Source organism: Choloepus didactylus, chromosome 12, assembly GCF_015220235.1.
Source record: "Choloepus didactylus isolate mChoDid1 chromosome 12, mChoDid1.pri, whole genome shotgun sequence".
Lineage (NCBI taxonomy): Eukaryota > Metazoa > Chordata > Mammalia > Pilosa > Megalonychidae > Choloepus > Choloepus didactylus.
The window spans coordinates 21,656,767-21,677,808 of record NC_051318.1 but is presented as its reverse complement, the minus strand read 5'-3'; the positions used below and the strand labels follow the sequence as shown (position 1 = coordinate 21,677,808).

Genomic DNA, 21,042 nt, shown 5'->3' with positions numbered 1-21,042 from the left:
AGAACATAAAACTAACTATTTGAAAGTGAACAGTTCGGTGGTATTTAGTACATTCATAAGGTTGTGCAACCACCACCTCTACTAGTTTGAAAACATTTTCATCCCTCCAAAGAAAACACCATACACATTGAGCAGTTTCTCTCCATCCCCACTTCCCACAACAGAACCTGGCAAACACCAATCTGCTTTCATTGTGTATGGATTTACCTCTTGTAGACACTTTATAGCAATGAAATCATACGTTTTGTGACCTTATGTGTCTGGTTTCTTTCACTTAGTGTAATATTTTCGAGGTTCATCCTTTTCATAGCCAGTATCAGGACTTCATTCCTCTTTATGGCTGAATAATATTCCACTGTATGGATAGACCACAATCTGCTTATCCATTCTTCTATCGATGGACTTTGGGTTGTCGCCTTTTAGCTACTGAGGGTGCTGTTGCTATGAACACTGACGTACAAGTATCTGTTTGCATCCCTGTTTTCAAGTCTTTGGGCGTATGCTGCTGAGCAGAATTGCCAGGTCACAGTTATTCTATATTGAAATTTTTGAGGAACCACCAAACTGTTTTCCACAGCGATTGCTCCATTCTACATCCCCACCAGCAGGGTAGGAGGGTGCCAGTTCCCCAACATCCTTGTCAATGCGTTATTTTCCAGTTTTGTCATCGGCCATCCTCATGGGTATGAGATGGTATCACCTTGTGGTTTTGAGTTGCATTTCCCTAATGACTGCCTAGCATATTTTTATAATTTGAACGTATTGTCAGTGTTGAGATAGTAGCTATAATGTAAAAACCAGATTTCTGGCTTTTCTTTGTAAAACAGCTTCAGCAGCCTTGGGCTTGCATTTCCAAGTAGTGACAGTCCGCAGCTGTGAAGAGTGATGTCCTTAGGCAGAGCAGGAGCTCCCCAGGTTAGCACCCTTCCCCAGCTCCCCATTGCCTTACAGCTGGGGCTCCACCCGTTACTCTAGCAGCCGTCCCTCGGGCTTTTCAGTCTGTGATCTCCCAGTCTGGAAGGGAATATCAAGAGGATCACCTTCCTCCAATGCACAGTTGTCTCCCTTCAGCCCGATGCAAACACAATTCACGACCCAATCCACAGAGCTATTAAAGTTAATTGATTAATGGCTTCCACGGTCCATGGACCTGCTTCAGATCACCCAGCTGCTTGGGAGACAGCCGATTCCATCTCCCACTTGGCTTTCTGTGCTTGGAGTTGCATTCACCCCCGATAAGAGGGCACAGCACACACACACAGACGCACGCACACACGCACACACTCAGGTTTGTATGGACTAGATGAAAAAGAAGGGTGGGATGCAGATAGGAACGGAACGGGAACATAAATATTATTCTCTCAATCAAGAATTTGGGAGAACTCCTAAGTGACTAACTCTGAGATCAACCCTGGAAACCATCTGGTTAATGTTCCCCATCACGGGCTACCAGGCTGTTTATTCCTGAGACGCATATGCCCCATCACACAATCACAGGCTTTAGACCAACCCGATCTTCAAGCCTTGGAATCACTTGGCTTCTTGGCATTGTGATTTCTAACTGGATTTTCAGTTGACTTTTGAGTATAAAGTAAAATATAAAGTGTATTAATTCAATGTGTCTAAATTTAAAAGTGAATGTTTTCACTTTACCTCCCACTTCCTTCTCCCAAAGGTAGCCATCGTTTAGCATTTGGTTGATATCCTTCCAAACTCTGTTCTACCCACATGCAAATGCCTCCGCCTCGAATGGGATAGCACAGTCCAGGTTATGTTACAACTTCTTCTTTTCTTCAGCAAAATTCTTCCAAGTCAGCAAGCCCTTTCCTCATTGTTTTTAATGGCGGCCTAATAGCTTACAGTAGAGATAGGCCATACATTCTGAGCCAGTGCCCTATTCACGGATATTTAGTTTGACCTACGGCTTCTCGCTGTTAGGGTTAGTGCTATCTGAATAGCCTTGTGCTGAGTTTTATGTTCTGTCAGTGAGATCATGCCTCTTGGAGGTAATGCTATTCAGAATAGTTCTAAAACGTTCTTACCAGACCTTCCTACCCCCCTCCACCCCCGCCTCAATCCCCTATGTAGTTAGCAATTAAAGGGGCCATGGGGCCATTCTTGTCATTTGCTCTCCAGTGGCTTTTTATAAGGCTTTCTTTTTTCTTTTTTTTTTTACTTTTTTTTAAAATCTTCATTTTATTGAGATATATTCACATACCACACAGTCATACAAAACAAATCATACATTTGATTGTTCACAGTACCATTACATAGTTGTACATTCATCACCAAAATCAATCCCCAACACCCTCATTACCACATACACAAAAATAACCAGAATAATAATTAAAGTGAAAAAGAGCAACTAAAGTAAAAAAGAACACTGGGCGCTCTTGTCTGTTTGTTTGTTTGTTTCCTTCCCCCACCTTTCCACTCATCCATCCACAAACTAGACAAACGGAGTGTGATCCCCATGGCCCCCCCAATCCCACTGTCCCCCCTCATAAGCTACATTTTTATACAACTGTCTTCGAGATTCATGGGTTCTGGGTTGTAGTTTGATAGTTTCAGGTATCCACCACCAGCTACCCCAATTCTTTAGAACCTAAAAAGGGTTGTCTAAAGCGTGCATAAGAGTGCCCACCAGAGTGACCTCTTGGCTCCTTTTGGAATCTCTCTGCCACTGAAGCTTCTTTCATTTCCTTTCACATCCCCTTTTGGTCAAGAAGATGTTCTCCATCCCACGATGCCGGGTCTAGATTCCTCCCCGGGAGTCATAATCCACGTTGTTTAAGGCTTTCTTAACCACAGTTGTCCCATGTGGTCTGTAAAGAAGCTCAGTGACCCACCTGCGCAGCTGTACCAGGAGGTCAGGGGAAAAGCTGCAGATGGAATCAGATATCTGTACATAGTAAGGCAACTTCACTCTTCCATAGGAAATCAATTTTTCAATCGTGATTTATATCTCAACTCTTTAAATCAGCCTTTTATTCGTGGAGTCCAGTGCTTCATAGCAGTATAAGGGACACTCGTAAGAATCCAAAAGGTCCCTGTCCTCCCTCCTCCTGGAGCTATCACTGCCGCGATTGCCTGCAAATACTGTTTTCCTTCCCAGATAATGTTTTCCTGGCATCACTGATGGCTGACCACTTACCTGTGTGTTCTTCTTCCTTTGTTGTTGTAATTATTATTCCTTGTAAATGCTACCCGATGCGATAGCCACTAACCACACGTGGCTATTTTAAGTTCAGATTAATTAAAACTAAACAAAGTTTGAAATTAAGTCCCTCAGTCACACTAGCCATATTTCAGTTCCTCTGTGGCTGGTGGTTATCAGATTGGACAGTGCTGACAGAGAACTTTTCCATCATCCCAGAAAGTTCTGTTAGAGAGCGCTGATCCACACTATGGCTGGAATCAGCTAACGGTCCAGTTGTGAGGTTCACTGAAGGAGAACAAGGCCAAGAAATTTTATCCTGTCCCCTTGCACAAAAGGAGAAACAATTGCCAGGATCTCGCTTGAACATAATGAAATGTCGCTGTAAGGAGGAGAAAGTGGAGGTGTAGGCTTGGGGGTTTGGGGCAGCCTTTCCCTTCTAAGCCCCTCGCTCGCCACCTTCACAGCACTCCGGCTGCACCCCAGGTTAGGGGGGTCTCCTCCCGGGGGCTGTGATGGCAGAGAGTGAGGGAGGTGAAGGGCGCCCCCCGCCACCACGTGTTTGGGGTTTCAGCTTCAAGGGCGGTGTGTCAGCCTGCCTGATCGGATGGCAGCCCTGGAGGAGGGCGCCCGGCCGGTTCCCAGGCTTGCCAGATGTGTGCTCGCTGATGGTCACAGATAACAGGAGATCGCGTGTCTCCCAGGACTCGGCTTGGAGGGCGGTTAACTTGGGGTGCAGAAGCAGAGGCGGAGGGCGCAGGGAGAGACGGCTGCTCTGAAGAACCGGATGGAACTGGTGGCAGGTAATAATAGGATTTTAGATACCCGTCCTTAGAAACTGGGGCACCATGCCTTTTGATGAGTTTGGATTCACATTTCTAATGTTTTTATCACCCATAGGAGACGCAGTCCACGTTTTGATTTTAAAGAACTGACCTGGTGGTGTAAGTCTTACTTTTTTTTAAGGGAAGCTGTGCTTGTGAGCTAGATTGGGAATAAGCCTCTGAGAAAGTAGCTCTGATACCCCATCTCCCTCCTACTGGGTGTAGGATTGTGTACACTCCATATGGAGCTGCTCACAGATCGACAGCTTCGTGATGAATTAATATTATCGTTCCTACTATAAATTTGTTGATTCAGACAAATTCCAAGTACATCCGTAGTGATTCCCCTGGATCTTGTAGTTTGGGTTTTCTTTGATTATTTTTGTGAAAACAAATTATGTTTATTGATATGGGAAAAAAAAACCTGCTCAAATATATGGAACATAAAATTAAAACTTCCAGGCTCTTCAGAGAAATTCCTGTGTTTAAAGAAAAAAGTGAGTGTATGCTTTGGGGGGAAGGGCCTTCCTGGCCGGGACCTCTTTTCCCGCGTCTCCCCGTGGTGTGCCCGACCCTCAGGAGCCCCGATGGCCCAGGTGCGTTACTGGGAGAAGCGACGCATCACCGCATGCGGGAAAGGGTTAGGAAAAGCATAGGAGTTTTTCCTGCTACTGCATTTCCTGGAATGAAAGTTGACTGGTGTTAAGATAAATCTATTGTACGAATACCTTACAGATCCCTGTAATGTGAGCAGGCAAGTCCAATGGGCAGAGAAAAATGACGAGGGTGTTCCCTTACCAAAGGGTAAGGGAATAAAAGGAGGTCCTTTTTTGAACATTTGAAAACCAGTGGGAAAATATGGGATGAAAGAGAGGTGAAGGAACAAAGAATGAAACTCAAGTCAAGCCTGGAGAGGGTTGGGAGGGTAGACATATCCAGTCCCTGCCCTCGGGTATGGATGGAAAGTGGGAATGAAGCCCTGTGGCTTCCTGAATCTACGCCTCCTTGAATTCCTGCTGTCTGTGCGTCCCCACCCAGCTGGCGCTTTCTTCCCCTACGCTGTGGACCTGCCCAGAGCTGCCTCCTTGGCCTCCACTCCCCACCCAGGCACCTACCCGATCCTGCCCACCTCCTTCGCCTGCCTCTGCGGTGCCAGAGTCCTGACATCTTGCCCAGCTCTTTCCATTGAGGCTGGATCTTCTCTCCTCCCACCGGGACCCTGCCAAGCGTGGATGAGCCCTGGGAGCCATGAGCTCCGCCTGATACCTGTCTCAGCTCCGGGCAGGGAACTTCCCAGGACCCAGGTGTGCCGGCCAGTGCAGCTGCCTCCCTTCTGCAGACGGAGCCCTGGCCTGGCTGAGGCTCCCTTCCCCACCGGCCCTGGCTCCCACCTAGTCCCCGCCTACCACGCGGGCTCCTGTTAAATGGGAATTGCCAGTGTGCCTTATCACCAAGCCAGTCCGAGACGGTGAGCAATGCTTGTCTGGGTCCACACCAGGAACAGGCCTTTGCACTTCTTCCAGCTAATAAATACGAAGAAACAGGACTTCAGCAAAGAGCGATCAGTGAACGTGTGCTAAGATCGTTTCTAAACACATGCTCTGTAGCACCTGCCCATCTTCTCGGTGGTTTTAAACCTGATGGCGTCTCATTTTCCATAAGTATCAAGACTCCTTGGCTTTCAATGAGCTATTGTTATTTACATTCCAGGGAATAGCCCCTCCAGGATGATGTGACCGGATTTAGCCGTGTGCCTGCCATTCAGGTCTCTGTCCCCTCATGCAGTTGTCAGTGTCCTGCCTTTGCTGGGCAGCCCGGTGCCAGGTTCCTGAAGCCCGATCTCATTTCAGCTGCAGCTTTCAGAGCAAAGCCACAGGGCATAGGAGAGGAAGGCTGCACTGCCGGGGTCCTCAGGAGCTCTCAGCTTGGTAGTCGGACACCAGCCTCACCTGGCCGACGCGTGTGGTGGGACGGTATCTGTATGTTATCCATGCTGTATCCTCGTGTCCCCCATTGTGTGCTGAGCCCCATGCAAACATGTCTCTTGGGGCTCCCGATGAGAGTAAAATGTTGAAGGAATTGCTTCTGGGTAAGAGCTGATTCATACACATGCATTTATTTTAGGAGCTTTTAATTTTATGTAAAAGGCAATAGGAACAAGTTGAACTTTCCTTAAAGTATAATTATAACCATACGAAGAAGATAGTTTTGCTACTGGTGGAAGAAGGATTGGGAAGACCCTAGGGTGGCTGGAGGGCTATTGCCGCGGCACCTTGCTTGATGACTCAGGCGTGGAAATGAGAGTAAATGTGGATGAGAAACTGGCTGATAGCAGCAAAAGAGGGGCAGAGATCCAGGAACATCGTGGTGATACTCTTGGTGGACTTTAATTTGGAAAAGGAAACAGTTTGCTGGTAAGCATGCCCAATTTCAGGTGTCGGGGCTTCAAAGTGGAGGAACAAGGTTTAGAGAGCTGAAGAGCAGGTTAGAAGTTGGAACTTGCTTTGTAGACTTGGTTGCTTTTGGAGAGGTATTTTGATACTTTTGCTCAATCTTACATTCATGTATTCACTTGGGGATACTGAGTTCCTAATATATGCCTGGTAGGGACAAATGAGCCAAAGGGACCAGCTGGCTGTCCTGAGCGAGTTGTGGTCAGGGTCAGTGAAGACTGAGCTCTCGGCGGAGTCTTTGGGAAGTAACAGTGAGTCCTGGGGAGATCACGGGCCTCTGGAACAACAGGTCATTAATAGAGAACCAGAAATTGGATGCAACGGGAAGATTTCCCTTACAGAGAAGGACAAGAGGCTGCGTGGCGTGTTCACGGGGAAATCAGACAAGGAGTCGAGGCTGAATTCTCAGTTCTGCTAGTAGCCATGGAACCTGGGAGAAGGCCCTGCATCTCCTGGGTCTCTCCAGGAAGCATGTTGAACTAAACCATCTCGAAGCGTCTTTCAAACAGTGAAATCTCTAATTCCTTGGTATTTTATCGTTTCCAAAGAATGACAAAAGGCAGACCCAGTGGTTTCTCCATAACCACAGGTTTAATATGGTCTCTTTTTCTGCGAATTCTCTTCCAAGTTCTCCCTCACCTTGTCTGTCTGGGGGAAGGAGTGACGAGTCATTGAAAAGCATGCTTATAGTGCCTGAAGTCTGGTGGGCCTTTATGCTGCTAACTTAAGATAACTGGATAGCTCGAATTCACCTGTCTGACACTTCCAGCCCAGAAAGAGCAGCGGGGCAGGAAGCAAGCCTGGGTAGGGGCATGTACAGGGCAGCACTGAGAGTTTGTGAAGCACTCGCTGTAGCCACCGGGAGTAAGGAACGGCCATGGTTGGGCAATCCCTGTGGCTCTGCTTGTCTCCTTTCCTGTCCCCACTTTCCCATGCCCCTGCCTGCTCTCTTCTCCACAATTCCACAGTCTGCTCAGCGTCGGGGAAGCAGGACTGCACTGCGACCCGTGCCTGGAGAGCCGCAGTCACTGTGGATTCCAGGTGAACTCTTAGAACCCCTCGAACAGTGGGTACCCCCATGCTAACATAGCCTGAGTCAATGGGGTGTCAACCAAACCCACCAGGAGAAAAGAAATGCCCCTCCATGTTTTAAAGGATTTGCCCAAAGGGAGGGATTTCTTAGCACTGTCCCCTCATCCTGTTGGTTTTTTTTTTTTTTTTTTCATTTTTATTGAGATTGTTCAGATACCATACAATTATCCAAAGATCCAAAGTGTACAATCACTTGCCCCTGGGTACCCTCATACAGCTGTGCATCCATCACCACACTTAATTTTTGTTCAGTTTTAGAAAATTTTCATTACTCTAGACAAGAAATAAAGTGAAGATGAAAAAAGAAAAAAAAGAAAAGGAAACTCTAAACCTCCCCTATCCCTAACCAACCCCCCTCAATTGTTGACTCTTAGTATTGATATAGTACGTTTGTTACTGTTTATGAAAAAATGTTGAAATACTACTAACTGTAGTATATAGTTTGTAATAGGTATATAGTTCTTCCCTATATGCCCCTCTATTATTAAGTTCTAATTGTATTGTCATACATTTGTTCTGGTTCATGAAGTGATTTCTAGTTTTTGTACAGTTGATCATGGACATTGCCCACCATAGGATTCAGTTTTATACATTTCCATCTTTTGACCTCCAACTTTCCTTCTGGTGACATATATGACTCTGAGCTTCCCCTTTCCACCTCATTCACACACCATTCGGCGCTGTTAGTTATTCTCACATCTTGCTACCAACACCCCTGTTCATTTCCAAACATTTAAGTTCATCCTAATTGAACATTCTGCTCATACTAAGCAAGAGCATCTACATTTCTTCCACAAGGCAGGAGGGAGAGTCAAAGAAGGTAGAGAGGCAAAAGAAAGAGGAAACAAAAAAAAAAATGACAGCTAGGAAGCAGCAAAAGGAAAAATAACCTTAAATCAAAGTAGAATAAAGAATCAGACAATACCACCAATGTCAAGTGTCTAACATGCCTCTCCTATCCCCCTCTCTTATCTGCATTCACCTTGGTATATCACCTTTGTTACATTAAAGGAAGCATAATACAATGATTCTATTAGTTACAGTCTCTAGTTTATGCTGATTGCATCCCTCCCCCAATGCCTCCCCATTTTTAACACCTTGCAAGGTTGACATTTGCTTGTTCTCTCTCGTAAAAGAACATATTTGTACATTTTATCACAATTGTTGAATACTCTAGATTTCACCAAGTTACACAGTCCCAGTCTTTATCTTTCCTCCTTTCTTGTGGTGTCTCACATGCTCCCCATCTTTCTCTCTCAACTGTATTCATAGTTACCTTTGTTCAGTGTACTTACATTGTTGTGCTACCATCTCCCAAAATTGTGTTCCAAACCACACACTCCTGTCTTCTATCACCCTGTAGTGCTCCCTTTAGTATTTCCTGTAGGGTAGGTGTCTTGTTCACAAAGTCTCTCATTGTCTGTTTGTCAGAAAATATTTTGAGCTCTCCCTCATATTTGAAGGACAGCTTTGCTGGATCCAGGATTCTTGGTTGGTGGTTTTTCTCTTCCAGTATCTTAAATATATCACACCACTTCCTCTTGCCTCCATGGTTTCTGCTGAGAGATCCGCACATAGTCTTATTAAGCTTCCTTTGTATGTAATGGATCGCTTTTCTCTTGCTGCTTTCAGGATTCTCTCTTTGTCTTTGACACTTAATAATCAGATTATTAAGTGTCTTGGCGTAGGCCTATTCAGATCTCTTCTGTTTGGAGTACGCTGCGCTTCTTGGATCTGTAATTTTATGTCTTTCATAAGAGATGGGAAATTTTCATTGATTATTTCCTCTATTATTGCTTCTGCCCCTTTTCCCTTCTCTTCTCCTTCTGGGACACCAATGATACGTACATTATTGTACTTTGTTTCATCCTTGAGTTCCCGGAGACGTTGCTCATATTTTTTCATTCTTCTCTCCATCTGCTCCTTTGCGTGTAGGCTTTCAGGTGTTTTGTTCTCCAGTTCCTGGGTGTTTTCTTCTGCCTCTTGAGATCTGCTGTTGTATGTTTCCATTGTGTCTTTCATCTCTTGTGTTGTGCCTTTCATTTCCATAGATTCTACTAGTAGGTTTTTTGAGCTTTTGATTTCTGCCGTATACATGTCCAGTTCTTCCTTTACAGCCTCTATCTCTTTTGCAATATCTTCTCTAAACTTTTTGAATTGATTTAGCATTAGTTGTTTAAATTCCTGTATCTCAGTTGAAGTGTACGTTTGTTCCTTTGACTGGGCCATAACTTTGTTTTTCTTAGTGTAGGTTGTAATTTTCTGTTGCCTAGGCATGGTTTCCTTGGTTATCCAAATCAGGTTTTCCCAGACCAGAACAGGCTCAGGTCCCAGAGGGAAGAAATATTCAGTATCTGGTTTCCCTGCTGGTGTGTCTTAGAAAATTGCTCCACCCTTTGATGCCTCAGGTCACTGTGCTTTTCTGCCCAGCAGGTGATGCCTGTTAGCCTATAATTCTTGACTGATGTGAGGAGGTATGGCCGTGTTCCCCCAGGCTCTGGGGTCTGGTTCTGAATGGAAAGGGCCCCACCCCTTTCCTCCTAGAGAAGAGAGACCCCTCAGGTGGAGGTCATTAGCATTTCAATGGTCTCGCTTTCTGCTTGTGGTGTCTCCACCCTTCCCAGAGTCACAGCCCTGGAAACTGAAAATGATTGGGGCTTTCTCCACTGAGCCAAAAAAGAAACAGATAGTCCCGTTCAGACCCAGTCCAAGGCAACCCTCTGGCTCTCCCAGGTCAGTCGTCACCCAAAGCCTCTGTCTGTTTTTTGGGGCTGCGTACCTGTAGTGAGCAGTTCACACTCACTACTTAAAACCCCAGTTGGAGCCCAGCTGAGCTGTATTCACTTGCTGGGAGAGAGCTTCTCTCTGGCACCACGCAGCTCCGCAGCTCGGGCTATGGGGGAGGGGGTCTCCCGACCTGGTTACGCAGGTTTTACTTACAGATTTTATGCTGTGTTCTCGGGCATTCCTCCCAATTCAGGTTGGTGTATGATGAATGGATGGTCTCGTTTGTCCCCCCGCAGTTATTCTGGATTATTTACTAGTTGTTTCTGGTTTTTTGTAGTTGTTCCAGGGGGACTACTTAGCTTCCACTCCTCTCTATGCCGCCATCTTGCCCGAGCTCCCCTGTTGGTTTTTGTTAGTTTGTTTTTTAAATACCAGACACGCACACTTGGCTGCTAAGATTGGAATCCTCGTGGGTTCCATACACGTTGTATTACCTGCCATGCCCATAGGCCACTTGGCCGGGATCCTAGCAGGCTGCTTACACAAATGTTGCCACTGGTCAAAGGAGGAATAAGAGGGGAACATGCTGTGTGAATTCATCATCACCACGGTTAAAGCACTTTAAATACTGTGCATTGCTCCACCGCATTTGCAAAAATAAAACCTAATTGTGCATACTTAGTTCACATGTGGTTTCCATCTCCAACCACAAGACGGTGCTATCGGCCATCCCCACTTAGGGAAATGCTGACACTTGGGCATCCTCCTCCCCCAGCCTTCACCTGTCACTGTCCCTTCACTGATGACGTTTGCTTGTTCTTATAATTAATACATAATATAAAATTGTGGGCTTTTTACTCTAAAGGGTCTGTTCTTCTTAAACTTTGACATGAAATGTAAGAAATGATCCTACTCAAGCAAGATGCAATAAGATGTTTTCTTCCATGTGCCCTTTTAAAAACCTCAGACCTATTTCCTGGTGGTCTTTCACCAGCCTAGAAACATTTCTTTGCCTCTGACCCTTGCCTGCCTCTCCAATCAGTTTTGCCTTTTTCTGCCTCAACCCTAACTTCCCAGCAGTGCTCGCTGCTTTGTGTCTCCGGTCACACCAGGCTGGTCCACGCCTCCCTGCCTTTGCTCAGGTGCCTCTTCACCTGTAGCACCCTCCTCTGCCTTCCCCACCTGGCTCCTTTCGCTCATTAAGATGCTGCTCAGGGGTCCGTACCAGGATGTGTCTCATGCTCTGCTCCTGCCTCCAGGGACCCGAGTGCCCCTCCCTGCACTGAAATGACCTCCATCCACGTTACGTTCATCTCTCCACTCGGTCTTGAGTGCCTTAGAGGATGGCAGCTTTGCTCTCTTGCTTCACTGTCAGCACGAGGCTGACCCCAATGTCAGATTGCTGGGGCTTAAATCCCAGCACTCCCACTTGTTAGCTATTTGGCCTAGGTTGCATTATTTCAACTTCTCTGACATCGGTGTCCATGTGTGTGAAATGGAGAGACCCTGCCTACCTCTAGGATTCTGTGGTGAGGGTTAAATGAGTGCATCTATGTCAAGTGGTCAGAAGGATGCCCGATGGCCAGCACTTGTTTGCTGTTGGCCCAGTAGGGACTTGTGAGATGTTTGACTGTAGCTATTGAACTGGAGAATGTCCCGTGGTCATGGGTTTTGCAGTCATCAGCAGTACTATTGGAGTCCCATAAATAGACCTCTCTGGAGCAGATTGGTTTTTATTATTATAGTAAATACCCTTTGCAGCACCTTGGTGTATCCCCCCAGGAGCTGTTCACATAGAACACGAAGACAGACAGAAAGAGGCAGGAGCCAGAAGGCCTCCCGGCCCCTTCCCAGCCCGTCTTGTTCCCACTCTAAATTCCATGGTATCTCTATTCTTTTAATAAATTTCCCTTTCATTTTTTTTTTAACATAAGTTAAGTTGATTTGTTCTTTGCAACCTGAGACTCCCCCTGAGAAAGCTATACAATGAGGGAAGGAAAAGAGAAAAGGCTTGGTAGCTAGGGGCTCAGGGTGTCAGCAGGTGCCAATGCTGCCAAGCTCGATGGCAGGAGCAGGGGTGGAGCAGGGGTCAGTGGGTTGGGTGGCAAAGTCGCCCTGCACAAAGGGAAGTGACCAATGTCACCTGTCTCCTGTTGCCACTGGAGTAAGGGTATGATCTTCCCATGCTGCTCTGCCCAGACCCTTCCTGACCCTCCAGAACATCCTCAGTGTCCTCTGGGAGTCGCAGTCCCTTGTCCTCAAGCACTTCATGGACTGTCCTTTCTTGGTTCTAATTGAATCCAGCTGTTCCTGTTGACCCTCCTTCCTTTTCGAGAGGAGGCCATATCTTCTCCTACTCCCCATTTATCCTGGAGCCTGGAGATGGGGTAGGTGCTGCCTTGTTCCTCATTGCTCCTTCCAAACTGCCTCTCCCCTTCAAGGCCACTTTCCAGTGTGTCATCAGATTTATACCCCTCCCACCTCTCCTACTAACCACCAACCTCCTCACCACTGACCTTTCTTCACCTCTCTTAAAACATCACTAACCTGACCCTTGACTTGTCATCATCAGTCACCATCCACATCACCTCTAGAAGTTCCATGCCAAGATGTCAAGTTCTCTACTGCATCCTGGCTCATCTGCTCTAGCACAGCCACCTGAAGATCTCTCCAACCATGAGCCTTGGGATCTGTTGATCCTACTACTTGTTTGCTGTCCGTTTTCCCCTTGCCTTCTTGCCCTCACTTCTCTCCTTACTCTGCCCAGATTCCATAGTCCAGCTTTAGAACCACCCCCTTGCCTCTTTCACCGTCTATCAGAAAACTCCACCCTGGTTGAACCCAGCTAACAACTTACTCTGAGCCCACATCACAGCAACTGAAAATAAGGGAGAAAAGCATGCATCCTTCTTATGATAGATCTCAAAAAGGTACTTAGTGATGTCAGGCAATCCTGCTACACCCCTCCCCACCAATCCAAGAGAGCTGCTATTTCACACCTTTCCCCTCCTCAAACACCCAGCCTTTCCTTGTCCCTCCCCGCCACAATTTCGGCTGATGACGTCACCCCATAGTTCATGGAGAAAATACATGCAGTCACCTGAGAAGTACCTCTTCTTCCTCCACCACTGCCCCCTGTGCCATGCCCTCTGCTTCCCCTCCAGTTTCAGTGGAAGAACTCAGAACAACCTCGCCTACCTGAGCCTGAGATCTTAGCCCCTTTGGCTTCTTCAAGACCTTGTTCCAATAGTTACTTCCTTTCTCTCCCGCCTAACAGAGTTCTTCCTCTCAAGTGGATCATTCTCGTGGGCCCAGAAACAGGCCTCAGTGTCACTCATCCTTCCTTCGCCCTCCAGGTGCTGCCCTCATTTCTCTCTTCCCCTTCACAGAAGAGTTGTCTGAACTCACTGCCTCCACCCCCTCTCCGCCCTCATCTCCTTCAATTCAGTCAGACTTTCATCCCATCTCTTCCCTGACTGAGCTCCTCTCCAGGTTACTGTGGGCCCCCAGGTGGCAGATCCAGTGCATCCTTGTCCCCATCGTACTCTGCCTCTTCAGCAGCTTTTCTCAGGCTTGACCTCTCCCTTCTCCTTGGATCTCTCTCTTCTCTAGGCTTCTAGGAAATCATGTTCTTCTGGTTTTCCTCCTGTCTCTCGGGCTGCTGCTCCTTTGGTGACTGCTCTTCCTCTACCAGACATCTTAATGTTGGAGTACCTCATGGTCTGCTCTCAGCCACTGTCTATGCTCTCCCTGTATTAGTTTCTTGGGTTTCAAACACCAATGGAACTAGACCCCACCCTAGACTCACTGCATGAGAATATTCAGGGATGGGGCCCTGAATACAGCCAGAACTTGAGGAGTCAAATTCTGGATGTTCATTGAGGTGAGCCCAAATTTCTGCTTTCAGTTGTGAAATATTGATAGCTTTGCTCTGAGGTCAGGAATGCTGTTATCATTTCTATTCAATATTGTACTTGGAGGTACTAGCCAGTGCAATAAGACAAGGAAAAGAAATAAAAGGTACAAGGATTGAAACAGAAAGAAGTAAAATTATCATTGTTTGTAGACATGTGATTGTGTATGAGGAAAATCCAAACTAACTTAGAGTCAAACTATCAGACTTATTAAGTGAATTTAGAAAGGTCAATGACCACAGGGTCAATATATAAAAATTAATTGTATTTCTCTATGTCAGCAATGAACAAGTAGAAAAATGAAATTTATAAAGGAGTTTCACTTACAATTGCATGAAGAAATTAAATACCTGGGAATTAATCTAATAAAAGATATACAAGACCTCTAAACAGAAAACTACAAAACATTATTGAGAGAAATTAAAGTAACCTAAATAAACAGAGGAGTATCATAGTTCATGGATTAGAAGATACTCAGTATTATAAAGATATCAATTCTCCCCAAATTGACTTATCAACTGAATGCAATCCCAAGCAAAATCACAGCAGGGTTTTTGGCATGGAAATTGATAAGCCGATTTAAAAATATATATGGCAATGCAGAGTCAAGAATAGTAACTTAGTCTTAAAGTACAAAGTCAGAAGACTGTTCCTACAAGATATCAAGATTTACTATCAAGTTACAATAATCAAGACATATAGTATAGACAAAAGATCAATAGAACAGAATGTAGAATCCAGAAAGAGACCCACATGTAGGCAGTGACTTGAAAAAGGTGACCCTGTGGTACAGGGGGAAAGAAAGACTTTCTCAGTAAGTGGTTTGGGGTCATTTGGCTGTCCATATGGAAGATTATGAATTTTGACTGCCTCATACCATATACAAAAATTAGTTCCAATAGACTACAGATTTAAAAGTGAACAGTAAATAATAATGCTTCCAGACAAACATAGGAAATGTCTCCCTTGGGGTAGGCAAAATTTTCTTAAAGAAAACTAAAAAAGCAATTGTAAAGGAAAAGATCAGAAATTTGGGCTGCCTTAAAATTAAGTACCTCTCTTCATCAAAATACACCACTAAGAGAATGAAACAGGAAAGCCATAGAATGGAAACAGATATTTGCAATACATAGATGCAGTTAAAAGCTTGTTTTTAGAGCATATACTGAACTACATACAAATCAGTAAGAAAAAGAGAATATAATAGAAAAACAGCCAGAAGACTTGAACTGGCATTTCACAAAAGAGGATATCCAAAGGGCCAATAAACATAGGAGACTTAGGGAAATGGAAATTAAAACCTCAAAAAATACCACTATGTGCCTACAAGAATGGCTAAAATCTCACTGACAATATCAAGTGTTGGCAAAGATGTGGAGTAACTGGAAATCTCATACATTGCCAGTGGGAGTATAAGTTGTTTCTCAGTATCTACATAAATTCCAAATGACTCAGCAATTCTCCTCCTAGGAATATGCCCAAGAGGAATGTGTACATGTGTGAACTATAAGACATACATAAAAATGGTCATTTTCTTGTATTCAGCTGGAAACAACCCAAATGTCTGCTATGGTGGAAGTGATTGATACATTATATTTTGTTCTAGTGTATATAATAACATGACAGTGTGGAAGAATGAATACTGCTACATGTAACAACATGGATGAATCTCACAAACAATGTTGAAAGAAACCAGCCACAGAAAAGCATGTATTGTATATTTCCATTTAGATAAAGTTCAAAACAGGCAAAACTAATTTATGATAGAATTTGGTATAGTGGTTACCCTTGGATGGAGGTGGAGGGGTCAGGGACTGGGGACAGGCTTCCGTGGAGGTTGGAACAATCTCTTTCTTGATCTGGGTGCTAGTTATGTTGTGTGTGCTTTGTGTACTTTTCCTGCGTATGTGTTATAATTGAACAAAAGGGTGATCCACTTCAAGAAAAAGAACTTACATTCTATATATTCTATCCAAGAAGGGTTGAGACAACCTAAATACAAAGTACAGAGAGTGGGGATTTCGGTGAGTTTTGTTTTGTTTTGTTTTGTTTTGTTTTTCCTGGAGGTGCAGCCATCATCAGCTCTTCCTGATCTCCTCACCTGGGGGAGAAGCTCTGACTCACACAGACTTGGTATCATTCCCCGGTCACAAAAAGTTCTTATCATTAATCTGTAGGACCTCGCTACTCAAAGTGTAACCCAGCATCACCTGGGAGCTTGTTGGAAATGCAGAATCTTGGGCCCCATCCCAGAAGACTACTGAATCAGTATCTCCCCAGGTGACTTGGATCCACACTGCAGTTCAGGAAGCACCGATTTTGTAGGTCTCGTTTGATGCTGCTCGCTTATTCCTTCCCTTCATCCACCCCCTTGATGTCTACACTGTGCTCCCTCTTTCCTTAAGTCATCTCCACCACTGCCTGCTCTCTCTACTGATGGCATTCCTTCTCTGTCTCTCATGATTTCGTTTGCTTCTCTGGCTTTCCCAGCTCTGTGATGAATGGGTCTAAATAGGTGGGAGAGTGGGTCCCCCCCATTCCCCCTTTAAATCCACGCAACAAGATGCAAGTATGCCAGAGGTTGGACAACTGTGAGGCCGGATAGCTGCAAACTTCACTGGCAAAGAACGTCCCAGCCCTTGTTTCCAGGCTGTTCTCATGCTGCCCCTGCTCTCACCCAGCAACATAAGGTCAGACCCAGAAGGCTGATAGGGCCGCCCAGGTGAGGTGAGAAGCAGAGTGAGCCCCAAACTGTGAGGGGGTTCTGTTAGAGAAGGCACCAATGAACTGAGTTTATGAGACACAGGCTTTATGAGCCCTCTGTGCCTTTTTTTGCTTATTTGGGCCAAAAGTGAGCTCATCAGCCTCAAACTCAGCTGCAGGGGCAGCTGGCCAGGGCGACCACACAGCAGCCAGCTGTTGCGAAGTTGGAGGGCTGCCCGAGTGACATCAGCATGTCTGCAGGGCCATGCTCGCCCCACAGAGGCCCGGGGGTGGGGATGTTTCTGGAGCATGCTGCCAGTTTCTCAATTATTTTTTTTTCTGTTTACACCATGGCCACCACCTTCCGTGAAACCAGCCCAAGGCTTGCTCCAGTGGGGGGATGGTTTCTGCAACCAAACCCACCACCCTTTCCCTTAGGCGTGTGAGGTCACAGAGGCATGGAAGGAGCAGGGGCCTGGCCTCACGATCTCCAGGAGCCCATTCCTCACTCCTCTGAGCAAATCCCAGGACGCGTCCCTTAATGGACTGTATGTGCACATGAGACAACGGGAAATTCCACGTGTGCACTTTGACTACCCACTGTGCCCCGCTCTCCATGGGGAACAGAGGCAAATTACATGGCCCTTGCTCTTAAGAAACTAACATCATTTGGATAGAAAGGTGATGTGTAAAGTCTCTGAACATTGTTATAAGATGTTTTCTTTCCTCTTTAACATTTTGCGTCTTCTGGGTCAGTTTTCCCAAAGGGGTCTTGGCTCGGGGGTGCCAAGCAGATCAGGGCGCTGAGTCCTGTGCCACGTGGGCACCTGTGCTGTCTGCTTCAGGTGCTGGGTCCCAGCCCTTCGACACCCAGGAGCAGTGTGAGGCGTTGGAAGACGCTGAGGGTCCGTCTGTGGCCCAGGCCAGCCCTGGGGAGGCGCCCACGGATAGGGTGGGGAGAAGGGGCATCGCTCTAATCCACAGGTGTCTCGAAGATCTGGTGAAATCGATCCTGAAGGCAGTGTGCATGGTGGTTAAGAGCACAGACTTGGGAGCCAGACTGCTGTGTGACTTTGGACAAGTGATTGAACCTCTCTGTGCCTCGGTCTCTCCTCTCTCAACTGGAGAAAATGAGAGTATCTCCCTCATAGGGTCATTATGAGGACTGCATGAAGAATGGATGGGGAGTGTTTAGTCCAGTGCCTGGCCCATGGCATCACCGAAGAAGTGTTTGTGAAATAGAACCAATAAATCCCTCTTCCCAGGGAGCTGCCGGAGCCTGGCCTGGTCTGAAGGGGAACCAGTGACTGAGCCTCCCACCCCACACCCTTTTCCCTTATGCTGCCCCTCTGATTAGGCTCACACGCTGGATAGCAGCAAAATGACAAACACAACTGTCTTCCTGCCTGGAGCTTAGTGTTTTTCATAGACTAAAGCATCATTGAGCCTACTATCCCATTAATACCATTAATAAAATATTCCATCCATCTCATCAAGAAACTAATTTTCTGTTAAGCTTTTTTGCCAACCAAATAAATTTATAATTCCTGTTGCTGTGTAGATTTGGTGCAAAAGAGAAATAGTAGGAAAATATTTGCTTTGAGGACTAAGAGAATCCAAGAAGCAAAAAAAAGTTGAGAAAGCCTGTAAGTAAAGCTTACCCAACCCTAAAATCTACATAGAGAGATGGACCCGGTAAACTAATCATTCGTGTCTACCTATGTGTGTGAGAAAAGGGTAGTATGTGTGTGAGTCCAGGGGACGAGATATTCTTATCAGAAGTGGAAAGAATAAAAGGAAGCTATGGCTTCTAGAGTGCCCTAAAAAATAATCTGTCATTCTTGTATTTCATTTGCAATTTTAATTTTTAAAAAATTTTTTCATTGTCAGTAACTTTGCTTTTTCATTGTATTCTCCTTAATAGCTGCCTATTTGTGATACTGATTTTTCAATTACAATCATAACACAAAGAATTTTATATTGTGAAGTTTTTTGGAAATAGTTATTTAACGCAAAGTGAGTTAAAGAACTATTAAGAGGAGTCGAGAGGTCACTCTGGTGGACATTCTTATGTACTATATAGATAACACCTCTTAGGTTTTAATGTATTGGAATAGCTAGAAGTAAATACCTGAAACTACCAAACTCCAACCCAGCAGTCTGGACTCCTGAAGACAATTATATAATAATGTAGATTACAAGGGGTGACAGTGTGATTGTGAAGACCTTGTGGATCACACCCCCTTTATCTAGTGTATGGATGAGTAGAAAAATGGGGATAAAAACTAAAGGACAAATGGGGTGGGATGGGGGGGATGATTTGGGTGTTCTTTTTTCACTGTTATTTTTTATTCTTGTTCTGGTTCTTTCTGATGTAAGGAAAATGTTCAGAGATAGATTGTGGTGATGAACGCATAACTATGTTATCCTACTGTGGACAATTGATTGTATACCATGGATGACTGTATGGTGTGTGAATGTATTTCAATAAAACTGAATTTAATAAAAAAAAAAAAAACTATTAAGAGAACAATGGGAGAGGTAGGAAGGGGATTGGCAGAAGCTGTGACAGTGGTCCAGTAAGTGAAGTTTGAAAAGCACCGTCGGGACTGTAAGTACCTCAAGGTCAAGAACTTGTATCTCTGCATGGCCAAGAGCGAGCTCTTGTGGCTCATACATACGTGTCCACGTTCGAATGCTCCCAAGTCCTGGGCCCGTGAGACTTGAACAGCAGCACAAGACTGTCTTTGCAATCGTCAAAATTAATAGTGAAAAATCAAACTGTGTGAGATATCCGGGCCTACGGTGGGCAGCTAAAATTGGTCAGTGGGGCAGCAGCAGAGAATATTCCAGGCTCGGAATATAAAACCAGAATGGCATATTCTGAGGCCAGCAAACTCCCTGGCCTGTTGTGGAATAATGGTGGAAGAGGGTTTATCAGTGGGATAAAAGGATTTTGAATATGAGGCTGAGCTTATAGTTCCCTCCACAATCAAAGCTTGGTTTCAAGGAAAATGGGAGAAATTGCATGCAGTCTTGCTGCCCTGCAAAACAATAAAGCTGCAACAATAACAGTGATGGTGAAGGCTTGTATAGCACCCAGTGGGGCAGACATAGAGCATCTCATGTAACTCTAACAATGACCCCATGAGGGAGATTCTGTTTTAAATCCCGTTTTTGCTGAAAAAGAAATTGAGACCGTTAAGGGCTGAGTCATTGCTTGTTCACAGTGACCCTGCTGAGGAAGTTCACCCGAGTGTCCCTCCTCATAACTGCCAAGCTGTGTCACCCCTGCACAGAGGCAGGGCTCTCTCACACCCATCACACACCTCCCCTTAGTGGTGGGATTCTTTGAGCAAATCGTGCAAATTGGCAGTTCAGAAGCATTTCTCAGATAGCGTCTTTTGACTTTGAAAGTATGTTATTGAATTCTGTGGGTCTGGTGGTTGTGTGCTCACTGTAAACATAACAAATATTCCTGGCCCCGTCCTTCCCGCTTTCATTCTAGGGAGAGTCATTCACAGGGTGATGGGGTCCCCGCTCAGGGGTTGGCTCCCAGGCTGAGAATTGAAAGGGGGACCAAGACAGATGACCCTCCATGATGGAGAGAGGTGGGGAAGTTGAGGAAATCCTCATGTCGGTCAGTCTCTCGGGCTGCAGCACTTCTGAGCTTGCAAACAGACTTGGAGGAGAACTGGGTCTGTATCCGACATTGCGAGAACAACAGGCTGTAACTGTGTACCTCTCACCTGAGAGCATGTTGTTGGGCTAGGGGCCTCCCCACCTCAACGGAGCACCTGTTACTGGACCCTGAGGGGCTGCTTCTCTCTGCCCAGGCCTGGGGCCTTGTGCTGAACCCCGGTTTGCGTGACTGTGGCTGGGGTTGCAGAATTGGATTTGCCCCACACCAGTAGCAAGAGCTATAGATAGCAATTTAAGCAAAAACCTGCGTGGGGCCACTTAGAAAGAAGCAGCATACCTGGTGGGCACCGAGGAGCTCTAGACTTCTCCCACAGCCGGCCCAGAGCAGAGCCAGTGAACAGGAGTTTTATTACTGTTGCAGCGTTCTCACTCACCCACCCAGCCTGAGTTAGTCTGTCCGGCAAGGTGGTCAACAAATCTGTCACGCGCCTACAGTATTTAAAGCCTGGGCTGGGCACTGGGATAAAATG

The 21,042-nt window shown here is 45.7% G+C and overlaps 1 protein-coding gene across 11 annotated transcripts in view; it reads left to right on the top strand.

Moving 5' to 3' along the window:
• Positions 1-21,042, top strand: part of MCF2L (MCF.2 cell line derived transforming sequence like) — a 334,795-nt gene that overhangs the window by 235,834 nt on the left and 77,919 nt on the right. The window lies entirely within an intron of this gene.